General features: G+C 33.0%; 1 long non-coding RNA gene across 2 annotated transcripts; it reads left to right on the forward strand.

Moving 5' to 3' along the window:
- Positions 1-105: 105 nt before the first annotated feature.
- LOC115976804 lies at positions 106-2,977 on the forward strand. Of its 2 annotated transcripts, none has more exons than XR_004088392.1 (3): positions 106-419; positions 1,633-1,694; positions 2,939-2,977. It is a non-coding gene; the product is annotated as an uncharacterized LOC115976804 (long non-coding RNA). The 2 variants fall into 2 exon arrangements; XR_004088393.1 differs by having other exon boundaries at positions 108-419; positions 1,633-1,721.
- The last annotated feature ends 5,246 nt before the right edge of the window (positions 2,978-8,223 follow it).

Raw genomic sequence — 8,223 nt, forward strand, 5'->3', positions numbered from 1 at the left:
ACCATGCATGATGACAAACCCCATAGACCAAGACTTGGCCATGCAATCACCAAGCTCCATCTCACCTCTTCTTTGACTTTCTCAAACAAATAGAACATCCAAGAAGCTCCTTACCTCTCCATTTCCTACGGGTAAACTCCCAAGTCTGAAATTTCAGCTCATTTTGCTCTCTTTTTCTCTCAAGGAAAGTGCTAGGAAGCTCCCTTGAGTCTTCCTCTCAAGTCCACCGGTTCACACACCAAAAGAAAGACAAAACCCCACCCAAAAGTCTTCCCATTATCTCATTTTCTTGGCTGCACCAGACAGAAAGTCCAGCAGCAAGAAGGAAGCTTCTTTTAACTCTCACAAGCTCTCTTCCTCTCATACTTTCTGGTCCAGCCACGTGGCTTTCATGTACTAGGAAAGGAAAATCCTTTCATGTAAGTCTACATATATATATATATATATATATATTCTGTTTTAAGAAGCTTTGAAATTGTGTTGATGGTTTGTTGAAGGTAGATTAGGGTTTTTACTAATTAATGATTTTATATGATTAAGGAAGTAAGAAAAAGTTAGGATGAGTATTGTTGATGCTGCTGCTGGGATTTTTGTTGTGTGTATTTTTGCTCTAAATGGTTAAATGACTATATGTAAGTGTTTTATAACATGTCTTATGAGTGTATAAAAACCCCCATATGAAAATACCATCGTTTGATAATTGCTTGTGAATTTACGATAAAACGTTGCAAAGCTGTCACTGTGACAGATTCTGTGTTCATGCATGTTAAATTATGTATTAAATTGTATATAGTGAATTTGGATGCTAGGGATAATTCCTATGAAACCTAAGACATTTGTGGTTGTTATTGAATTGGTCTCACATCATTTGGATTAATATAAAAATAATGGTTTAATTTATAAGTTGCATGAAATCCTGTCAGGACAGATTTGAGTATGCTGTTTTGCGTGATTTTTAGTAAATCATGGGTTTATGCTTTGACTCCGAAATTTTTATGGTATATACTGGACATACAGGAGAGTAGTTCTGTAAATTTTCATGACAATTGGATGTGCGTGAACAGCCCATTTGTATTTTACAAATGAGGCATATGCTGCTGGAATAGAACAGTGAACAGTAAGGGACATGCCTAATTTTGAGGATTTAATTCTAAAGCTAGGGTGAATGTTTTGAGCTATAATTTAATATGATTATCTTTTGGTATGTCTCGATCATAGATTAATTTTTGTGTAACTTGTTTTGAGGTTTAGTACTCAAAGGAAGGGGTTCTAAACCATGCAACGGTTGTATTTATGAAGCTGTTTTGTCTGACGTGTTATATGTTACCATATGAATGTATATAGTTATATGACCATGCTTAAAATATTTTGTATTTATGCATGAATTATTTCCCTAACCTCAAAGCACCTTTTGAAACAAAGTTGGCTCTTCTAGAGATATGGGATTAATATAAGAATGTTGGTTTCTCTAGGATTTTGTACTGGTTGTTTGATGAATGTATTTTTGTTTGTGGGAACCTTGTTGAGGTGGGATTAGGATTTCCTTGATTCTAAGAAATAGGCTTTGAGATGAATGTATAAGTCTATGACAAGAAAATTATGGATAGTAATAAGTTTTGATTTATGGTTTAGGTGTTACCAGTATCCAAGTCTAAGCTCCTTCAACTTTAGGCTCTCGGTTCCTCTGCTTTCAGGTAAGGGATAAGTTATATGGGCATTTGGTAAGTCATGAGGTTATTTTAAAGTATATTATGCATTAAAATGTTTTTGATTAGAGATGTGGCATGTAATCATTATTCTGACAAAGATATGTGCGTGAGCTTTCGAAACCTTATGTATATGATTTCAGCATATTGATGCTATTACTGATTCTGCAAACATGATGTTTAAAGAAAAGAATGGAAATGCTATTATCATGAAATGTCATGCAAAACAAGAAATTTCAGTATGATGTAAAGTATGAAATGTTTTCGGGTTATGTCCTCTGGTAATCTGAACTCGGCTAGTAGGGGTTAATTACTGGCTTTTCATGGAAAAATGTTATATGTTTGGCCATTTAAAGTAGAGGAAATGGGGCTGCCCGTAACTCTAGGCCATTTAAAGTAAAGGAAATGGGGTTGCCCGTAACTCTAATCTGAATAAGGCCTTCTCCCCAATGTGTACGGACGGCGGGGAGGAATAAAATCTTGAGGAGATGTGCCATTAGGCCTCTCAAAGAGGATAATATCATGCACACGGGGTCACCCAAATGTGATGAGACCTTCTCTATACAGCTTATCAAACATGGACTAACCAATATGTTATGAACAACTATGTTATGTCATTAATCATGAGAGAATTATTTTGTTTAAATGCATTGTGAAAAGTGAAAGCTCTCATGGCAAGAAGAAGTTTCTAATGAAAAGAAAAGCTGTTCATTAAAGATAAAAGTTTTTGAAGTTCTGTTATGCTCTAAAGGTAAAGCTTCTGATGAAAGTACAAGTTATGTTTAAAAGTTATCAGATATCTTTTCTTTATGAAATGTTAAGTTTTATGACTATGAAAGTTATAATATTTTTCGGAAAGAGGTTTATAAAGAAAGGTTTTCTTATTGGGTCGAGATGTTTCTAGTTTAATACAAAGTTGCCGATTAATTGATTTAAGTTAAAATGATTATTTTGTAATAAGAATATACATATGGTGACTTTGTAGGAAATGAAAGAAGTTTAATCTGAAAGGTTTTGATAATATTAACCTGATAAGAAAAAGGAGAACAATTATTTTCTATGAAGAGCGTATAAGCTATTATTATGAATAGTATAAAATACTATGCATGAAAAGATGTTCTCCTATTCGAATATTCATAGAATGAAACGATCTGATTTACATGCATCCTTATTGAATTCTCATATATCTTACCTTTACTGAGCTGTGTAGCTCACCCCTTCCACTCTTTCAGTTAGCAGGTTTTATTTTGGAGCAGAGGAAGCCTTAGTCGAGTTTGGAAGGAGCTGGTTTTAGTTTTATATGTATAGATCCTAAATTAGCAATTTGATGTTTAGCTTTGTAGTATTGTGTATTTTAGGATATAAAGAAAGTTGTGTACCTTAAAGTATTAAGAGATGTATTATGTGAAAGTGTAGAAATTAAACGATTGGTGGATTATGTTATATTTTGAGTACAGTGTAGATGCTCTGACTATCAAGTGAAAAATGCTATCAAGAAGTAAAGAAACAAGTATGAAAAGAAAAAGAGAAGATTTTGGAAAAATTTACTAAAAGTTAAGTTGGTTCTTGTTAATATCAGGTTTAAACTTGATATTAGCATGTCGGTCATGGTCACAAATCCGGGTATCGGGTTTGGGGCGTGACACATAGTCATTTTGGTCCCTACATTTTAGTAGTAGTCAATTTGATCCCTATTATTTTGAAATTGTAGTCAATTTGGTCCTCATCGTTAACTTATTAATAGAAAATGCTTACATGCAATAGAGCGTGCACAGTAGGCACACTTAATGCCTATGTGGCCACTGAAAATAATTGTAATAAAATTATTCATCATTTAAAAAATTCCATGTTAGTGTTAAACAAAAAATCCAAAGTAGAAATTTTTTTTTTTGAATGGATTATTTTATAAAATTCCTTAGTTTTTCTTGGCAGCCAAACACAAGAACCCAAAAACACAAAAATTGAACACAATCCAGAAAATTCACAATAACCAAATTTTGTTTCAAGAAAATGAACTTGGCGTTCACGTACTAACTCGAACTTATCTTCTCCTCCTTAACCATCTGCAATATTAACACAATACAACAGACACAAATCTATCTAAAAATTTGATAAAACTTGAATTCAAATAAATAATTACACAATAGAATACAACAATGCCTAATTGTAAGGAGGGTGAGAAGGTGGTCTTCTAAAAGCATAAGGCTTGATGGCTTTATGCTCTTTGGCTTTCTTGGATTCAACCCAAGCAGGGACACAACGTGGCCTAATCAAACTGTAGAGTTTTTGAGCCATTGGATTCAACCCCAGCAAATAGCAACCACTGCCACCATTCTCTTGAGAGAAGTTTCTTAAGAGGAAAAAGATTACTTCCACTAATGCCTTCGTTGACGTGGATTTGGTTTTTATGAATAATCTAGGTTGATTTTTGTCTTTCTAGATTGTTGTGTTTGGCTGCCAAGAAAGAGCAAGAACAAACGAGGACTCATTTTTCTTTTTCTTTTTAGCCTAATGTGGATTTTTTTTTTGTTTTTAATTTTTTATTTAATGCTGACATTGCATTTTTAAATGATAAATAAATTTTTTATTATTATTTTAGTAGCCATGTAAGCGTTAAGTGTGCCAACTGCGCATGCCGTGTGCCATATAAGCATTTTTTGTTAATGAGTTAACAGTGGGGACTAAATTGACTGCAAATTCAAAATAACAGGGACTAAATTGATTGCTACTAAAATGTAGGGACCAAATTGACCGTAACTTCAAAATGTAGGGACCAAAATGGTATTTTTGCCCAAAATATAGGGACCAAAGTGTTTTTACGCCAATAGTTTTTAAATTGTTAAAAGCTAAAATTTTTAGGACTATCTATGCATGCGAATGCGTTGTAAATGATTGAAAAAATATTTATGAATATTAATAATACCTATTTGACTAAAAAAAAAAGTCAACTTAATGAGTGTAAAAAATGACATGTTTAATACAAATTAAAGTAACAATAAATGCAAGGTATAAATACACTTTTGGTCCTTACATTTTGGGTCATTTCTCGATTTGGTCCTTAAACAGTACAAAAAGGACCACCGATCTCCACCCCGACCAAACCTAGAAAAACCCAGCCCTCTCCAACAAAATGACCTCCCCGACCATTGATCTCCACCCTGACCAAACCCAGAAAAACCCAGTCCTCTCCAACCAAACCCAGCCATCTCCATCTTCATCTCCACCCAAACCCATAATCCAAGACCCATGGATTACCGATCTCCACCCCAACCACACCGATCTCCACCTCTATTACTGACCATCTCATGGAAAACTAGAAAAACCCAAAGATTAGAGAGTCAAGTTTAGAGAGAAAGAGAGAGAGGGATTGAAAGCTTGAACAAAGAAAGATACAAACACATATACGCACCAAGAGACAGAGAAAGAGAGGATTTGAAAAAAAAAAAAAAAAAACACTCACCAATAATATTTATTTATTAAGTTATTTTTATTTTGATTTTTTTTTTTTGGTTTATCTTAAAAGAAAGAAGAAAAAGAAATAGATACAAACACAAACACAGACACGCCAGCCTAGAATGAGAAGGGGTGTTAACTTAATGTTTGTTTCTTAAGAAAGTTCAAGAAAAATTGAAACTATAAATTGTTTTCTCAATATTTAAAATTGAAAAAAAGGTTTTTTTTGTTTGTTTTTTATTTTGATTTTTTTTTCAGTTTAATTTTTTTTTAAATTTTTTAATTAAAATGCTGACTTGTCATTTTTAAAAGCAAAATAATTTTTTTTAATATTATTTTATTTGCCACATCAGCGATTAACATACTTTTTCCGTAACCGAGTTGACGGTAGGGATGATTTTAAAAACAATTTTGAAAAATCAAGAACTGACATAGAAGAAAAATCAGTTTAGGAATCAAATTGAGAAATGACAAAAAATGTAGGGACCAAAAGTGTATTTACGCCTGAATGCAAATGGTTACACATAAGCAATAATAATAAATGTTTTGTGTTTAAAAATGACATGTCATTTCCTGCGCTCGTTTTGAAAATGGCTGTCATTTTAGATTGACTGAATTAATACCGTGTGGGTATTAAACATTTAATATCTATCAAATACTTTAAGGTTCAAAGTTCAAAACAAGATCCTATTTTCTGAACCTGAAATTTGCGAATCTTTTCCGGTCTTTCTGTTCCCAGCTCATGGTTAACAATTACATGGAAACTACGTTCTTGGTTAACAATCACATAGAAACTACATCGGTTTATTATCAATTGTCAATGATGGCATCTTCCAACAAGATCTTGATGATATTAATGGTATTCTCGTCACTTCTAGTGTTTGTTTTTATATCTCAAATGACTTTGACTACGAAGAGTGCTTGTGCCGCATGCAAATATCAACGGAGAAAGTGTGAAAAAGATTGCCCATTGGCACCATTTTTTCCTGCTGAGGAGTTCAAGTCATTTCAATATGCACACCGTTTGTTTGGTGTATCCAACATAATGAGGATACTAAAACAAGTACACCCTGCAGACCGTGAAAAGGCAATGAGATCCGTCAAATATGAGTCCGAGATGCGGGTAAAATTTCCAAATACGGGTTGTTATGGTATTGTGCAGCAACTTCAGTTACGGTTACAAGAAGCCACAGGAGAGCTTCAAAGTCTGCTCCCAGATCTTGTAAGGATTTACAAGCACTATTCACCTCCTTCGCAATTGCCATTAGATATAACTTATCTCAAGAGCCAGTGCCAACACCAGCAAAAGGCTGCAGCAGACTATTTAAGTACTTCACAATATATAGCTAATCTCAAGGGTCAGTGCCAATACCAACAAAAGCCTAACTGTTTACCTCCTTCACAATTACAATCAGACATAACTACAACCAGTAACACTGTTTCGACTTATCAACAGCATTTGAACATTCCTATCAATGAAAAAAAAGGTTTATATATTGACAGGAAATTAAATGTTCAACCTCCATCGGAGGGATTTCCTTTTCACCATTCGAACTATGAGAACATGGTTGATAAATCCAAAGAAGCTTGTGATTCAAGGTATGTATTTCAAATTGTGATTATATATAGAATCTTTTATATTGTAATTATGTATAGAATTTGTGGTTGTATATGAGTTTATTTATTTTATATTTTTATTTATCAATTTATTTAAAAATATTTTAGAGTCATAGTCAATTTAGTCCCTACATTTTAGTAGTAGTTAATTTGGTCTCTATTATTTTGAAGTTGAAGTCAATTTGGTCTCTACCATTAACTCATTAACGGAAAATGCTTACATGGCACACGGCGTGCACAATAGGCACACTTAATGCCTATGTGGCCACTAAAAATAATTGTAATAAAATTATTCATCATTTAAAAAATTCCATGTCAGCGTTAAACAAAAAATTCAAAGCAGAAAAAAATAATTTTTTGAATGGATTATTTTATAAAATTCCTTAGTTTTTCTTGGCAGCCAAACACAGAAACCCAAAAACACAAAAATCGAACACAATTCAGAAAATTCACAATAACCAAATTTTGTTTCAAGAAAATGAACTTGGCGTTCAAGTACTAACTCGAACTTATCTTCTCCTCCTTAACCATCTGCAATATTAGCACAATACAACTGACACAAATTTGTCTCAAAATTTGATAAAACTTGAATTCAAATATATAATTACATAATAGTATACAACAATGCCTCATTGTAAGGAGGGTGAGAAGGTGGTCTTCTAAAAGCATAAGGCTTGATGGCTTTATGCTCCTTGGCTTTCTTGGATTCAACCCAAGCAAGGACACAACGTGGCCTAATCAAACTATAGAGTTTTTGAGCCATTGGATTCAACCCCAGCAAATAGCAACCGCCTCCACCATTCTCTTGAGAGAAGTTTCTCAAGAGGAAAAAGATTACTTCCGCTAATGCCTTCGTTGACGCGGATTTGATTATTATGAATAATCTGGGTTGATTTTTATCTTTCTAGATTGTTGTGTTTGGCTGCCAAGAAAGAGCAAGAACAAAAGATGACTCATTTTTCTTTTTCTTTTTGGCCTAGTGTGGATTTTTTTTTTTTTTTTGTTTTTAATTTCTTATTTAATGCTGACATTGCATTTTTAAATGATAAATAATTTTTTATTATTATTTTAGTAGCCACGTAAGCGTTAAGTGTGCCAATTGTGCATGCCGTGTGCCATATAAGTATTTTCTGTTAATGAGTTAACGGTGGGGACTAAATTGACTACAAAATCAAAATAACAGGGACTAAATTGATTGCTACTAAAATGTAGGGACCAAATTGACTATAATTTCAAAATGTAGGAACCAAAATGGTATTTTTGCTAAAATGTAGGGACTAAAGTGTATTTACGCCAATAATTTTTAAATTGTTAAAAGCTAAATTTTTTAGGACTATCTATGCATGTGAATGCATTGTAAATGATTAAAAAAATATTTATGAATATTAATAATACCTATTTGACTAAAATAAAAAAAGTCAACTTAATGAGTGTAAAAAATGACATG

Source organism: Quercus lobata, chromosome 2 (genome assembly GCF_001633185.2).
Source record: "Quercus lobata isolate SW786 chromosome 2, ValleyOak3.0 Primary Assembly, whole genome shotgun sequence".
Classification (NCBI taxonomy): Eukaryota; Viridiplantae; Streptophyta; class Magnoliopsida; order Fagales; family Fagaceae; genus Quercus; species Quercus lobata.